We start from the raw sequence: 18,355 nt of genomic DNA, 5'->3' as shown, positions 1-18,355 counted from the left end.
GCCTTGGTCACTAATCAAGGTCAAGGCCAAATAAACAGGACATAAACTGTTATTTTTGATCAGACAAGTTGGATTTATGTAAAACAATCTTTTTTGAATGAACTACACTTCCCATGATGCAGTGGGTGGTTTGCAGGCGTACAATACCTTCCGGGCCACGAGGTCTGTGACAATGTCCCTGGCGTGCACGTCTACGGTGATGAGAGCTGTGATGATGTTACGGTGCAGGGTGGGGAGTTGGCCTCGAACCAGGGCTGCTAGGGCATTCAGCCTCTATAGACAGACAGACAGACAGATAGATAGATAGATAGATAGATAGATAGATAGATAGATAGATAGATAGATAGAGAGACAGACAAGTAGGGAGGGAGGCAGGCAGACAGACAAGCAGACAGACAAGCAGACAGACAGACACGAGGAGAATCATCAAATGATAAAAAAACCAAAGTATTTCTATAAAGATAAACATCTCTGTGTCAAGGTGCTGTCACCACCGTAGGCTGTTGAAAACAATCATTGTGGACGGTCGTACATCAATGTTGACATATTCAAAGTCCTGCAGGGCCATGAAGTGGTCGTGGTCTCCCTCCAGACAGCCGTCCAGGTCTCTGCACCACATCAACTGACTGATGGTTAACACCACCTGGTGGACACAGAGAGACACTGCAGCTGGACATTAACCTCTTACAGACACCAGGTTTACAACACATGATAATCATACAATAGGAATTAATTCATTTCTTCAGAGGCTATTCTCGTTGTTTGCTCTGGTAGTCAGCGATGGAGGTTAGTGTGTGTGTGTGTGTGTGTGTGTGTGTGTGTGTGTGTGTGTGTGTGTGTGTGTGTGTGTGTGTGTGTGTGTGTGTGTGTGTGTGTGTGTGTGTGTGTGTGTGTGTGTGTGTGTGTGTGTGTGTGTACCTGTGAGGGGTGTCCAGCCACCACCCACTCCTCTCGTTCTTTACTCTGGTAGTCAGCGATGGAGGCCTTGCTGAGGCGGCGGAGGGAAGAGAACATGGCCTCCTCTACTTTACCCAGCCAGTCCTCTACGTTACCACGCGCCTTCAGACCTTTAGCCAGGCCCACCTACACACACACAGAATATTGTAATGGAAGTCAAGGATAAGATTTTCATTAAAAACTTTGTTATGTCCATCTTGACGTCTGAAGATCCATCTCCAGTGACAGTGAAATAATCAACAGAGAGAAAGACAGGGAGGTCTCCTCTCCTTCAGATGAGACCATGACCAGTATATTACCTACCTTCTCCTTCAGGTGAGACCATGACCAGTATATTACCTACCTTCTCCTTCAGGTGAGACCATGACCAGTATATTACCTACCTCCTCTCCTTCAGGTGAGACCATGACCAGTATATTACCTACCTCCTCTCCCTCAGGTGAGACCATGACCAGTATATTACCTACCTGAGACCATGACCAGTATATTACCTACCTTCTCTCCTTCAGGTGAGACCATGACCAGTATATTACCTACCTCCTCTCCTTCAGGTGAGACCATGACCAGTATATTACCTACCTTCTCCTTCAGGTGAGACCATGATCAGTATATTACCTCCTTCAGGTGAGACCATGACCAGTATATTACCTACCTTCTCTCCTTCAGGTGAGACCATGACCAGTATATTACCTACCTCCTCTCCTTCAGATGAGACCATGACCAGTATATTACCTACCTTCTCCTTCAGGTGAGACCATGACCAGTATATTACCTACCTCCTCTCCTTCAGATGAGACCATGACCAGTATATTACCTACCTCCTCTCCTTCAGGTGAGACCATGACCAGTATATTACCTACCTTCTCTCCTTCAGGTGAGACCATGACCAGTATATTACCTACCTTCTCCTTCAGGTGAGACCATGACCAGTATATTACCTACCTCCTCTCCTTCAGATGAGACCATGACCAGTATATTACCTACCTCCTCTCCTTCAGATGAGACCATGACCAGTATATTACCTACCTCCTCTCCTTCAGATGAGACCATGACCAGTATATTACCTACCTCCTCTCCTTCAGGTGAGACCATGACCAGTATATTACCTACCATCTCTCCTTCAGATGAGACCATGACCAGTATATTACCTACCTCCTCTCCTTCAGATGAGACCATGACCAGTATATTACCTACCTCCTCTCCTTCAGGTGAGACCATGACCAGTATATTACCTACCTCCTCTCCTTCAGATGAGACCATGACCAGTATATTACCTACCTCCTCTCCTTCAGGTGAGACCATGACCAGTATATTACCTACCATCTCTCCTTCAGATGAGACCATGACCAGTATATTACCTACCTCCTCTCCTTCAGATGAGACCATGACCAGTATATTACCTACCTCCTCTCCTTCAGGTGAGACCATGACCAGTATATTACCTACCATCTCTCCTTCAGATGAGACCATGACCAGTATATTACCTACCATCTCTCCTTCAGATGAGACCATGACCAGTATATTACCTACCTCCTCTCTTCAGATGAGACCATGACCAGGGTGAGACCATGACCAGTATATTACCTACCATCTCTCCTTCAGATGAGACCATGACCAGTATATTACCTACCATCTCTCCTTCAGATGAGACCATGACCAGTATATTACCTACCTTCTCTCCTTCAGGTGAGACCATGACCAGTATATTACCTACCTCCTCTCCTTCAGGTGAGACCATGACCAGTATATTACCTTCCTCCTCTCTCTCAGGTGAGACCATGACCAGTATATTACCTACCTTCTCTCCTTCAGGTGAGACCATGACCAGTATATTACCTACCTCCTCTCCTTCAGGTGAGACCATGACCAGTATATTACCTTCCTCCTCTCTCTCAGGTGAGACCATGACCAGTATATTACCTACCATCTCTCCTTCAGGTGAGACCATGACCAGTATATTACCTACCTTCTCTCCTTCAGGTGAGACCATGACCAGTATATTACCTACCTCCTCTCCTTCAGGTGAGACCATGACCAGTATATTACCTTCCTCCTCTCTCTCAGGTGAGACCATGACCAGTATATTACCTTCCTCCTCTCTCTCAGGTGAGACCATGACCAGTATATTACCTACCATCTCTCCTTCAGGTGAGACCATGACCAGTATATTACCTACCTCCTCTCCTTCAGGTGAGACCATGACCAGTATATTACCTACCATCTCTCCTTCAGGTGAGACCATGACCAGTATATTACCTACGTTCTATCCTTCAGGTGAGACCATGACCAGTATATTACCTACCTTCTCTCCCTCAGGTGAGACCATGACCAGTATATTACCTACGTTCTATCCTTCAGGTGAGACCATGACCAGTCCTACCTCTTTCTCTCAGGTGAGACCATGACCAGTATATTACCTACGTTCTATCCTTCAGGTGAGACCATGACCAGTATATTACCTACCTTCTCTCTCTCAGGTGAGACCATGACCAGTATATTACCTACCTTCTCTCCCTCAGGTGAGACCATGACCAGTATATTACCTACCTTCTATCCTTCAGGTGAGACCATGACCAGTATATTACCTACCTTCTCTCTCTCAGGTGAGACCATGACCAGTATATTACCTACCTTCTCTCTCAGGTGAGACCATGACCAGTATATTACCTACCTTCTCTCTCTCAGGTGAGACCATGACCAGTATATTACCTACCTCCTCTCCTTCAGGTGAGACCATGACCAGTATATTACCTACCTCCTCTCCTTCAGGTGAGACCATGACCAGTATATTACCTAGGGTGAGACCATGACCAGTATATTACCTACCTTCTTTCTCTCAGGTGAGACCATGACCAGTATATTACCTACCTTCTCTCTCTCAGGTGAGACCATGACCAGTATATTACCTACCTTCTCTCTCTCAGGTGAGACCATGACCAGTATTATTACTTACCTTCTCTCCTTCAGGTGAGACCATGGCCAGAATGTCGTTGCTGTAGACCTTCTCCTGTTCTCCGTCTGCAGGCTGCGTTGTCATGGCGCCGGGGGGCGGAGGGGGCAGCAGGGCGAACTCCAGGCGGGCGATAGCATCAAAACACTTCCTGAGGTGGGGCTGAACGGCCTGGGGGTTCCTGGTCTGAGCCAAGATCTCCAGGAGCTCATCGTTGGACAGGAAGTAGAACCTGGGAACGGTACCGAGAGACGGACGCGTTGATTCAGGAAGTGTCTTCCAACATTTCACCACAGGGTACATCACAACACAGTGAGACTTAACCAAGTGGTTCAGACGTTGACCACCAATCCTGGTCCTAGAGAGAGACATGCAGACAGCACAGTACCTGGGGAAGATGACTCTCTTGGACTCCAGGTAGGCCTCCAGACACTTCTGGATCTGGTCTAGCAGGGCGTTGTTGTTCTGGAAGATCTCCAGCAGACCTGTAGAGAGACAAAGAGAACAGGGGAGGGGGAGGTGATACCTCTCTCTCTCTCTCTCTCTCTCTCTCTCTCTCTCTCTCTCTCTCTCTCTCTCTCTCTCTCTCTCTCTCTCTCTCTCTCTCTCTCTCTCTCTCTCTCTCTCTCTCTCTCTCTCTCTCTCTCTCTCTCTCTCTCTCTCTCTCTCTCTCTCTCTCTCTCTCTCTCTCTCTCTCTCTCTCTCTCTCTCTCTCTCTCGAGTGTGAGTATGTGTGTGAGAGAGAGTTAGTTACCTGGCTGTGTAGCAGCCCTCAGAGCATTGGGAAGCCTGTTGACCTTCCTCATAATCTCCTTCCAGGACTTGTCCACCTGGAGGAACATCTTGGCTTCAGCAGGAAGCTGTCTCTGGATGTCTGGAGCACTGAAGATACTCTCCAGATACAGCCAGTTACGCTGACACGTCAGCCACTCTTCCTACAGGAGGGAGGGAGGGAGGGGGGGGGACAGAGAGAGGAGAGAGAGGAAGGGAAGGAAGGGGAGAAGAGAGAGAGAGAGAGAGAGAGAGAGAGAGAGAGAGAGAGAGAGAGAGGGAGGGAGAGAGAGGAGAGGGGAGAGAGAGAGGGGGAGAGAGAGAGAGAGGGGAGAGAGAGAGAGAGAGAGAGAGAGAGAGAGAGAGAGAGAGAGAGAGAGAGAGAGAGGGAGGGAGGGAGGGAGGGAGGGAGGGAGGGAGGGAGGGAGGGAGGGAGGGAGGGAGGGAGGGAGGGGTAAATCAGTGAGAGAAAGAGGGTTAGGATTAGAAGGGTAGAGGGGGAGAAGGACTAGAGAGAATTACCTAGCATTTGATACATGACCATTAGCATTCGATACATGACCATTAGCATTCGATACATGACCATTAGCATTTGATACATGCCCATTAGCATTTGATACATGACCATTAGCATTTGATACATGACCATTAGCATTCGATACATGACCATTAGCATTTGATATGACCATTAGCATTTGATACATGACCATTAGCATTTGATATATGACCATTAGCATTTGATATATGACCATTAGCATTTGATACATGACCACTAGCATTTGATACATGACCATTAGCATTTGATACATGACCATTATCATTTGAAACATGAACATTAGCATTTGATACATGACCATTATCATTTGATACGTGACCATTAGCATTTGATACATGACCATTAGCATTTGATACATGACCATTATCATTTGAAACATGAACATTAGCATTTGATACATGACCATTATCATTTGATACGTGACCACTAGCATTTGATACATGACCATTAGCATTTGATACATGACCATTATCATTTGAAACATGACCATTAGCATTTGATACATGACCATTAGCATTTGATACATGACCATTAGCATTTGATACATGACCATTTGACATATGAAACAGCATCATCACAGACTATCATCCATTTGACCTGGTCTCTAGTCTCTCACCTTGAGTTTAGCCAAAACAGTAAATGAATGTGATTGGTCTCGGTCTCACCAGTGTCTGGCTGAAGAGGTTTAGCTGCCTCTGCCACTCGTCTACTCTGGTCTTGATGGGTCCGACGTAGCGAGAGGACGCCACCGTGGCCATGTTGATGGTACTGTCATCCAGCAGCACCTGAATGTCATCAGTTCCTCCCAGGATGAACAGGTCTTTAGACTCCGGTGGGAGAGAACCGGAAACTCCGTGGTCTTCCAGGAATCCTCAACCTACACAGTGGGGTTGAGTTTAGTTTACAGGAAGTAGAACTACAACATGTACTTCCTGGGTCTTTCCTACCTTTTTAAGGATGGTCTCCAGCGATGCCTCTCCTGAAGCCTGTCCTGACACCTGGAAGAGGAGAACCAGACTGGGTCAAACACTTTACTGTACTGCTTCTGTTTGGCCTGGTTCACCTGCTACAACGGAATGGATACATACAACTACATCAACAAGTCTGTGGTCGGTCCCTCCTGTATGTCCATGTCATAGCAGATGTTACCTCCTGTATGTCCATGTCATAGCAGATGTTACCTCCTGTATGTCCATGTCATAGCAGATGTTACCTCCTGTATGTCCATGTCATAGCAGATGTTACCTCCTGTATGTCCATGTCATAGCAGATGTTCCTCCTGTATGTCCATGTCATAGCAGATGTTACCTCCTGTATGTCCATGTCATAGCAGATGTTACCTCCTGTATGTCCATGTCATAGCAGATGTTACCTCCTGTATGTCCATGTCATAGCAGATGTTACCTCCTGTATGTCCATGTCATAGCAGATGTTACCTCCTGTATGTCCATGTCATAGCAGATGTTACCTCCTGTATGTCCATGTCATAGCAGATGTTACCTCCTGTATGTCCATGTCATAGCAGATGTTACCTCCTGTATGTCCATGTCATAGCAGATGTTACCTCCTGTATGTCCATGTCATAGCAGATGTTACCTCCTGTATGTCCATGTCATAGCAGATGTTACCTCCTGTATGTCCATGTCATAGCAGATGTTACCTCCTGTATGTCCATGTCATAGCAGAGGGAGGGTGGTACCTCCTGTATGTCCATGTCATAGCAGAGGGAGGGTGGTACCTCCTGTATGTCCATGTCATAGCAGATGTTACCTCCTGTATGTCCATGTCATAGCAGATGTTACCTCCTGTATGTCCATGTCATAGCAGAGGGAGGGTGTAACCTCCTGTATGTCCATGTCATAGCAGAGGGAGGGTGGTACCTCCAGTATGTCCATGTCATAGCAGAGGGAGGGTGGTACCTCCTGTATGTCCATGTCATAGCAGAGGGAGGGTGGTACCTCCTGTATGTCCATGTCATAGCAGAGGGAGGGTGGTACCTCCTGTATGTCCATGTAACATAGCAGAGGGAGGGTGGTACCTCCTGTATGTCCATGTCATAACAGACACAGGGTGGTACCTCCTGTATGTCCATGTCATATCAGAGCCAGGTAACACACCACACACACTCCATGTCATACACACCCAGGGCCAGATAACACACACACACACACACACAGCAAGATGTAACAGTCCCTCCAGACACCCCAGCCAGATTGAGGTTCCTCCAGGAGACACACCTCTACCCACAGCCAGGTAACAGAATCTCCCAGTGTCACCCTTCAGACACAGGGTTACGCAGGTCTGTGATCACTGGGAGCTGGAGGGAGAAAAGACACACCAGGTAACACACACACCACACAGCCAGGTAACACACACGCCAGATACACACACCCACAGCCAGGTAACACACACACACACACACACCCACAGCCAGGTAACACACACACACACTCCCACAGCCAGGTAACACACACACACACTCCCACAGCCAGGTAACACACACTCCCACAGCCAGGTAACACACACACACACAGATAACCACAGCCAGATCCCACAGCCAGGTAACACACACACACAGCCAGATAACACACACACACAGCCAGGTAACACACACACACACCCACAGCCAGATAACACATACACACCCACAGCCAGGTAACACACACACACACCCACAGCCAGGTAACACACACACACACCCACAGCCAGATAACACACACACACACACACACACACAGCCAGGTAACACACACACACACCCACAGCCAGGTAACACACACACACACACAGCCAGGTAACACACACACACACACACACCCACAGCCAGATAACACACACACACACACAGCCAGATAACACACACACACCCACAGCCAGGTAACACACACACACACCCACAGCCAGATAACACACACACACACACACAGCCAGGTAACACACACACACACCCACAGCCAGATAACACACACACACAGCCAGGTAACACACACACACACCCACAGCCAGATAACCCACACACCCACAGCCAGATAACCCACACCCACAGCCAGATAACACACACCCACAGCCAGATAACACACACACACAGCCAGGTAACACACACACACACCCACAGCCAGATAACACACACACACAGCCAGGTAACACACACACACACCCACAGCCAGATAACACACACACACACACACACACACAGCCAGATAACACACACACACCCTGAGTGTACAAAACATTAGCAACACCTTCCTAATATTGAGTTGCACCCCCTTCTGACCTCAGAACAGTCTCAATTCATCAGGACATGGACTCTACAAGGTGTGGAAAGCGTTCCACAGGGAGGCTGGCCTAAGTTGACTCCAATGCATCCCACAGTTGTGTCAAGGTGGCTGGATGTCCTTTGGGTGGTGGACCATTCTTGTTACACGCAAGAAACTGTTGAGCGTGAAAAACCCAGCAGCGTTGCAGTTCTTGACACACTCAAACTGGTGCACCTGGAACCTACTACCATACCCCATTCAGGCACTTCAATCTGGTGTCTTCCATTCACCCTCTGAATATCACACATACACAATCCATGTCTCAATTATCTCACTGGCTTAAAAGTCCTTCTTTAACCTGCCTCCTCCCCTTCATCTACACTGATTGAAGTGGATTTAACAGGTGACATCAATAAGGGATCATCGCTTTCACCTGGATGCACCTGGTCAGTCTGTCATGGAGAGAGCAGGTGTTCCTAATGTTTTGTACCCTCATGCATATACAGTACATTACAGACCGTAACAAAAAACAGCCTTCTGTCACACATCATATCGACATCAACTGGAGAGAATCCTCCTACACAACACACATCATATCTACATCAACTGGAGAGAATCCTCCTACACAACACACATCATATCTACATCACCTGGAGAGAATCCTCCTACACAACACACATCATATCTACATCAACTGGAGACAGGTGGACTCCTCCTACACAACACACATCATATCTACATCAACTGGAGGGTGGAATCCTCCTACACAACACACATCATATCAACATCAACTGGAGAGAATCATCCTACACAACACACATCATATCTACATCAACTGGAGAGAATCATCCTATTACAACACACATCATATCTACATCAACTGGAGAGACTCATCCTTATTACAACACACATCATATCAACATCAACTGGAGAGAATCCTCCTGTTATTACATACACAACACACATCATATCTACATCAACTGGAGAGAATCATCCTACACAACACACATCATATCTACATCAACTGAGAGAGAATCCTCCTACACAACACACATCATATCTACATCAACTGAGAGACAGGTCCTCCTACACAACACACTGATCATATCTACATCAACTGGAGAGACGACTCCTACACAACACACATCATATCTACATCAACTGAGAATACTCATCCTGTTATTACAACACACATCATATCAACATCAACTGAGAGACAGGTGGAATACTACTGTTATTACAACACAGAAGACATCATATCTACATCAACTGGAAGACAGGTGGACTCATCCTACACAACACACATCATATCTACATCAACTGGAGAGAATCCTCCTGTTACACAACACACATCATATCTACTGTTATCAACACTGGAAGACAGGTGGAGTATACTCTGTTATTACATACACAACACACATCATATCTACATCATACACTGAGAAGACAGGTGGATCATACTACTGTTATTACATACACTGAGAAGACAGGTGGAGTATACTACTTCTCTTACATGCCCTCAAAGACAGGTGGAGTATACTACTTTATTACATACACTGGAACCACACTGTTGGTGGAGTGGCTACTGTTTTACTCCAGCTGGTTCACACACTTGGAGTATATTTATTGACCTGGGCAAGACAGAGTCTCTGTTATTACAACACCTCAAACTTACACTGGGACAGGGAGAGTTATTACATACACTGAGAAGACAGGTGGAGTATACTACTGTTATTACATACACTGAGAAGACAGGTGGAGTATACTACTGTTATTACATACACTGAGAAGACAGGTGGAGTATACTACTGTTATTACATACACTGAGAAGACAGGTGGAGTATACTACTGTTATTACATACACTGAGAAGACAGGTGGAGTATACTACTGTTATTACATACACTGAGAGGACAGGTGGAGTATATTACTGTTATTACATACACTGAGAAGACAGGTGGAGTATACTACTGTTATTACATACACAGAGAGGACAGGTGGAGTATACTACTGTTATTACATACACTGAGAAGACAGGTGGAGTATATTACTGTTATTACATACACTGAGAAGACAGGTGGAGTATACTACTGTTATTACATACACTGAGAAGACAGGTGGAGTATACTACTGTTATTACATACACTGAGAAGACAGGTGGAGTATACTACTGTTATTACATACACTGAGAAGACAGGTGGAGTATACTACTGTTATTACATACACTGAGAAGACAGGTGGAGTATACTACTGTTATTACATACACTGAGAAGACAGGTGGAGTATACTACTGTTATTACATACACTGAGAAGACAGGTGGAGTATACTACTGTTATTACATACACTGAGAAGACAGGTGGAGTATACTACTGTTATTACATACACTGAGAAGACAGGTGGAGTATACATACTGTTATTACATACACTGAGAAGACAGGTGGAGTATACTACTGTTATTACATACACTGAGAAGACAGGTGGAGTATACTACTGTTATTACATACACTGAGAAGACAGGTGGAGTATACTACTGTTATTACATACACTGAGAAGACAGGTGGAGTATACTACTGTTATTACATACACTGAGAAGACAGGTGGAGTATACTACTGTTATTACATACACTGAGAAGACAGGTGGAGTATACTACTGTTATTACATACAATGAGAAGACAGGTGGAGTATACTACTGTTATTACATACACTGAGAAGACAGGTGGAGTATACTACTGTTATTACATACACTGAGAAGACAGGTGGAGTATACTACTGTTATTACATACACTGAGAAGACAGGTGGAGTATACTACTGTTATTACATACACTGAGAAGACAGGTGGAGTATACTACTGTTATTACATACACTGAGAAGACAGGTGGAGTATACTACTGTTATTACATACACTGAGAAGACAGGTGGAGTATACTACTGTTGTTATTGCATACACTGAGAAGACAGGTGGAGTATACTACTGTTATTACATACACTGAGAAGACAGGTGGAGTATACTACTGTTATTACATACACTGAGAAGACAGGTGGAGTATACTACTGTTATTACATACACTGAGAAGACAGGTGGAGTATACTACTGTTATTACATACACTGAGAAGACAGGTGGAGTATACTACTGTTATTACATACACTGAGAAGACAGGTGGAGTATACTACTGTTATTACATACACTGAGAAAGACAGGTGGAGTATACTACTGTTATTACATACAATGAGAAGACAGGTGGAGTATACTACTGTTATTACATACAATGAGAAGACAGGTGGAGTATACTACTGTTACTACATACACTGAGAAGGAAGACAGACAGGCAGTTAGAATATGTTGCAGTCGCCTCATTTTCGGACAAAATCGTATTAACTTTTGCAGTGTGGTCAGAATGCAAAAGGTGAGACTTTGAGACAGCGAAGAATAGAGGAACAACCCCTTTGTCATCAGAAGTGTATGGTAGGGAACACAGTGTTGTGTGTGTGATATCTAACCCCCTGCATGGTTCCATACTGTACCTCCATCCAGCCAGCCTGCAGGGCGTCCCACTCCTCCAGAGAGTCCCACAGCAGCTGTTTCAGTTTCACCTCTGCACTCAGCTCCTCTAACGCCTCGTACTTAGTCACCTCCACCTACAGAGGCAAGGGGTTAGAGGTCAGAGAGGGATGACTCATCTCTTCTAACGCCTCATACTTAGTCACCTCCACCTACAGAGGTCAGGGGTTAGAGCTCAGAGAGGGGTCACTCATCTCCACTAACGCATCATACTTAGTCATCTCCACCTACAGAGGTCAGGGGTTAGAGGTCAGAGAGGGACAACTCATCTCCACTAATGCCTCATACTTAGTCACCTCCACCTACAGAGGTCAGGGGTTAGAAGTCAGAGAGGTGTCACTCATCTCCACTAACGCCTCATACTTAGTCACCTCCACCTACAGAGGCAATGGGTTAGAGGTCAGAGAGGGGTCACTCATCTCCACTAACGGCTCAAACTTAGTCATCTCCACCTACAGAGGTCAGGGGTTAGAGCTCAGAGAGGGACAACTCATCTCCACTAACGCCTCGTACTTAGTCACCTCAACCTGCAGAGGTCAGGGGTTAGAAGTCAGAGAGGGGTGACTCTACTTGAGGGTAGTGGACAAGACGGGTGCCAAGGCCAGGGAGAAAGGGGTCAATGAGGGACAGAGAATATAGGCATCCTTTGAAAGAGACACTTAATCTGAATTGCCTCAATCAATGCACATCCAGGTGTGAAAAAGTGCCAAAGGGAAGATACTTAAACGCACAACAGTAAGTTACTCTACATTTAACTATACTGTTTCTCTCAAGGAACAATGGTGAAAAGTGGTGTTTTACTGTCTTCTAGTGGTCAGAAGACGTACTGTATCCTTTTACTCTGCATCTACAGTGGGGCAAAAAAGTATTTAGTCAGCCACCAATTGTGCAAGTTCTCCTACTTAAAAAGATGAGAGAGGCCTGTAATTTTCATCATAGGTACACTTCAACTATGACAGACAAAATGAGAAAAAAAATCCAGAAAATCACATTGTAGGATTTTGAATGAATTTATTTATTGAATCGTATAGTATTGTATTGTAGAATATTGCATTGTATAGTATCGTATGGTATGGTATGGTATTGTATAGCATGGTATTGTATTATATTGTATAGTATGGTATAGTATGGTATTGTATAGTATGGTATTGTAGAATATTGTATAGTATGGTATAGTATGGCACTGTAGAATATTGCATTGCATAGTATGGTATAGTATGGTATTGTATAGTATTGTATTGTATTGTATTGTATTGTATGGTATTGTATAGTATGGTATTGTATTGTATGGTATTGTATAGTATTGTATTGTATATTATGGTACTGTAGAATATTATATTGTATAGTATCGTATAGTATGGTATGGTATTGTATAGCATGGTATTATATTGTATAGTATCGTATAGTATGGTATGGTATTGTATAGCATGGTATTGTATTGTATAGTATGGTATAGTATGGTATTGTATAGTATTGTATTGTAGAATATTGTATAGTACGGTATAGTATGGCACTGTAGAATATTGCATTGCATAGTATAGTATGGTATGGTATTGTATAGTATAGTATTGTATAGTATGGTATTGTATTGTATGGTATTGTATTGTATTGTATTGTATTGTATTGTATGGTATGGTATTGTATTGTATGGTATTGTATAGTATAGTGTTGTATTGTATGGTATGGTATGGTATGGTATTGTATAGTATAGTATAGTATGGTATGGTATGGTATGGTATGGTATGGTATGGTATGGTATGGTATGGTATTGTATAGTATGGTATTGTATTGTATGGTATTGTAATGTATAGTATGGTATTGTATTGTATGGTATTGTATAGTATGGTGTTGTATTGTATGGTATTGTATAGTATAGTATTGTATTGTATATTATGGTACTGTAGAATATTGTATTGTATAGTATAGTATAGTATAGTATAGTATTGTATAGTATTGTATAGTATGGTATTGTATTGTATGGTATTGTAATATTGTATTGTATTGTATTGTATAGTATGGTATTGTATTGTATATTAGTATTGTATTGTATAGTATGGTACTGTAGAATATTGTATTGTATAGTATAGTATAGTATTGTATAGTATAGTAGAACCTTGAAGTTCTTCTGGAAAGACTTGTACTGGAAGGCCTGGTTCTGCAGCTCGTCTATGGAGACCTGGACCTCGTCCAGCAGCAGACGGACCTTGGGCCGCTCAGCGTTGATGTCCATGATCTGATTGTTCTGGGGAGCAGAGATCAACACATACACACAGTTATACATGGGTCAGGGACGGGCAACTGTTTTACTCGCAGCAAAATGTCACCTAGGGCCCCAAAAGGCTAGGGCCGGCTCTGCCTGCGTGTGTGGGTATGGATGTTTATTTTACCTTTATTTAACTAGGCAAGTCATTTAAGAACAAATTCTTATTTTCAATGACGGCCTAGGAACAGTGGGGTAACTGCCTGTTCAGGGGCAGAATGACAGATTTGTACCTTGTCAGCTCGGGGGTTTGAACTTGCAACCTTCCGGTTACTAGTCCTAACCACTAGGCTACCCTGCCGCCCTCCCTGAATGTGGGTATGCAGACCCGCGAGCCACAGCGGCCACTCACTATGAGTTCAGATTTTTAATGGCTCCAAACCCCATCAAAGTTGTCCCTCCCTGGTCTGGATCAAACCCATACACATCTCTATTTACCCTACTCTGACTGACGAAATGATCTTTTCAGGTCAGTTGATTTAGAGCACAACGACCTGGGGACGAGGAACCCAGCTGTAAATGACTGTCATATCCAGAGACTAATGTCTACATTCTTAGCTTTTTCCACGGTTGTTTATAAAGCCTGTCTGGGGACAAACACTGACCCTTAGCGTGATGCTGAAGCTAGTGTGATACAATGCATCTGAACGTTGACCCTTGACCTCTAGTTACCTGAGCCTGCTGTTTGACCCTCTTGACCTCCTTGTTGAGGTCGGTGATGTCCCGTTGGAGGTGGACACAGAACTTGTCCACGTTGGCGTCCTTCTCTCCCACGGCCTTGTCGATGGCGTTGCGTACGCCGGTGACTGAAGGTTTCAGGGTGGCGTAGACGGCAAAGTCCTCAGGAGGGCTGGGCACGGAGTAGGAGTCTATCAGCTTGTACATCTGGGACACGGTCTCTGTCTGCTCGTCCAACCACTCCATCTGACACACAAACACACAGACCATGAAAGAACTGGCAGTGTTTACCCCAGATGTTTTCCTAGGCGGGCCATGCTAGCTGAAAACAGAAATTCGACGAAGTCCTTTCCCAGAAACATCCAAGAAAGACTTTCACCTGACAACATGAATCCAACACTACTGACTCCCTTGGTCATCTTTCCCAGGAGTTTGGTAATGAGTAATGTAACAATGACTACAGTGTGATACAAAGTGACAAAGTACTCTGGGGAGTCCCCTACTCTGGGTCTGAGTCCCCTACTCTGGGTCTGAGTCCCCTACTCTGGGTCTGAGTCCCCTACTCTAGGTCTTAGTCCCCTACTCTGGGTCTGAGTCCCCTACTCTGGGTCTGAGTCCCCTACTCTGGGTCTGAGTCCCCAACTCTGGGTCTGAGTCAGCAGCTACCCTGGGTCTGATTCCCCTACTCTGGGTCTGAGTCCCCTACTCTGGGTCTGAGTCCCCTACTCTGGGTCTGTCCCTTACTCTAGGTCTGAGTCCCCTACTCTGGGTCTGAGTCCCCTACTCTGGGTCTGAGTCCCCTACTCTGGGTCTGAGTCCCCTAGTCCTGTCAACTCTGGGTCTGAGTCAGCAGTCTACCCTGGGTCTGAGTCCCCTACTCTGGGTCTGAGTCAGCAGCTACCCTGGGTCTGAGTTCCCTACTCTGGGTCTGAGTCCCTACCCTGGGTCTGAGTCCCCTACCCTGGGTCTGAGCCCCTACCCTGGGTCTGAGCCCCCTACTCTGGGTCTGGGTCTGAGTCCCCTACTCTGGGTCTGAGTCCTCTACTCTGGGTCTGAGTCCCCTACTCTGGGTCTGTCCCCTACTCTGGGTCTGAGTTCCCTAGTCTGGGTCTGTCCCCTACTCTGGGTCTGAGTCCGCTACTCTGGGACGGCGTCAGTCTCTTTGAATGAAGAAGATTATGGCTCTGTGTGACCGTCAACCTTAACCTAATTCTCCTAACCTGCTACGTTCATTTTCCTAACCCTACTGCGTAAGTACTCCTAACCTGCTAATTTTCCTAACCCTACTGCATATTCTCCTAACCTTTTCCATTTTCCTAACCCTACTGCATAAGTTCTCCTAACCTGCTACGTTCATTTTCCTAACCCTACTGCGTAAGTTCTCCTAACCTGCTATGTTCATTTTCCTAACCCTACTGCGTAAGTTCTCCTAACCTGCTATGTTCATTTTCCTAACCCTACTGCGTAAGTTCTCCTAACCTGCTATGTTCATTTTCCTAACCCTACTCGTAAGTTCTCCTAACATGCTGCGTTCATTTTCCTAACCCTACTGCGTAAGTTCTCCTAACCTGCTATGTTCATTTTCCTCCTAACCCTAACCTGCTATGTTCATTTTCCTAACCCTACTGCGTAAGTTCTCCTAACCTGCCACGAAAAAGTCCATTCTTACAAAAGCTGTATCCCCTCTAGACAAAAGCGTCTCTTACCCGCTCCTGTATCCCCTCTAGACAAAAGCGTCTCTTACCCGCTCCTGTATCCCCTCTAGACAAAAGCGTCTCTTACCCGCTCCTGTATCCCCTCTAGACAAAAGCGTCTCTTACCTGCTCCTGTATCCCCTCTAGACAAAAGCGTCTCTTACCCGCTCCTGTATCCCCTCTAGACAAAAGCGTCTCTTACCCGCTCCTGTATCTCCTCTAGACAAAAACGTCTCTTACCCGCTCCTGTATCTCCTCTAGGAAGGTGAGGGAGTTGACGAACTCTGTAGTTGCAGAGGGGATGAACTCCAGTTTGAACTGGGCATCCTGAGCCTCAGCGATGATGGCGTCAATCTTTCTCTTGGCCAGCAGGGGGAGCATGTCATTGATGGCCTGGAGGGGAGGCATTAATGTTGGTCAGTGGATGGACGGCCCAATCCCAAATCCACCACTTGAACCTAAGCCCTATGGACTTGTGGAGAACCGATAGGATTTGACATGTGTAAGCAATTTGATAATAGCTCAAACTCGCCCTCTGATAGGCTAAGTGGAAGTTTATATTTGTACATATTGCTAATACCAATGAATACGTTTCAGATCTCCACAGTGCAAAGGTCCAGGCTGTAGTGGGTGATTAACACTGGGAACACTGTTCCTCTCCTCCTACCTCCAGACAGCGTAGTGGTGAGGGGAGGAGCTTCCCTTTAAGCAGAGTGGTGTCTACCAGCAGCAGGCCCAGGTGCCTCTTCTGTTTGATGGCCAGGGCCTCTTTATGTTCGCTGTGGTACTTCTTCAGACTCTCAGCGAAGAACGCCACTCCTACAGGGAACAGGACAGGGTACCGAGTCACATGATGGCTCTCTAGACCGTTTAAAAAAGAGAGATGGGGAGTGTTGATCTGCCACTGTGAAATATACAGAAAACGCCTCAAGGACCTCATTGGATCCAAAGGTCTGAATGAACTGAGACAAAATGGATATGCTGCTGTGGTATTTGTGTTGCCTGTAGAAACTCAAAGCTATATACTGAAAAGAAGTGCCTTGGCTAATCCATTTTCTCTGTTCCCTGGTAAGTTCATTGAATAGATGATGTTGGTGACGATGATGAAGAGCGTTGCTGGTACCGTGATCCTGATCTCTGAGCGCGTCCCAGGTCCAGACTCTCATTCTCACTGTAGAAGACGCGGAAGCTCTCAAAGGTGCGCGCGTACACGCTGGCCGAGTCAAACGCAAACTGTAGCGATTGCTGAGAGGGAGCGAGAGGAGGAGGAAGAGGGAGACGAGGAGAGACAACAAAACAAACTTCTTAATGAGGCAGCCAGTTAGACCAACAGTCAGGGAATCAGGTCACAAGGACGAAGAGGCAAGACAACAAAACACTGGACTGTGAAAGTCATTTAACTCCCACAACAGATTTAAAGAGCTTTGGCATTAGGAATCATAATAGACACCAAGTTGACATCAACATGTCCAAGACAATTACCATCCACTTAGCTAATTCAAATGACCTTTAAAAAGGACACAGAATGCTGACCTTGATGTCGAGGATGATGTTCAGAAGGTGTTTATCATCCTCTAACATGGCCTCCAGACCAGGACCGTCACCACACGTCTTCTCCTCCACCTGAATGGTAGTGGAATACAACCATGTTCTGATAGGATAGTATTATAT

The 18,355-nt window shown here is 45.4% G+C and overlaps 1 pseudogene; it reads right to left on the bottom strand.

The window, feature by feature from the left end:
• Positions 1-18,307, bottom strand: part of LOC124023563 — a 124,355-nt pseudogene extending 106,048 nt beyond the window's left edge.
• Positions 18,308-18,355: the final 48 nt, after the last annotated feature.

Source organism: Oncorhynchus gorbuscha, unplaced genomic scaffold, assembly GCF_021184085.1.
Source record: "Oncorhynchus gorbuscha isolate QuinsamMale2020 ecotype Even-year unplaced genomic scaffold, OgorEven_v1.0 Un_scaffold_1631, whole genome shotgun sequence".
NCBI lineage: Eukaryota > Metazoa > Chordata > Actinopteri > Salmoniformes > Salmonidae > Oncorhynchus > Oncorhynchus gorbuscha.
This window is presented reverse-complemented; position numbering and strand designations above follow the sequence as displayed.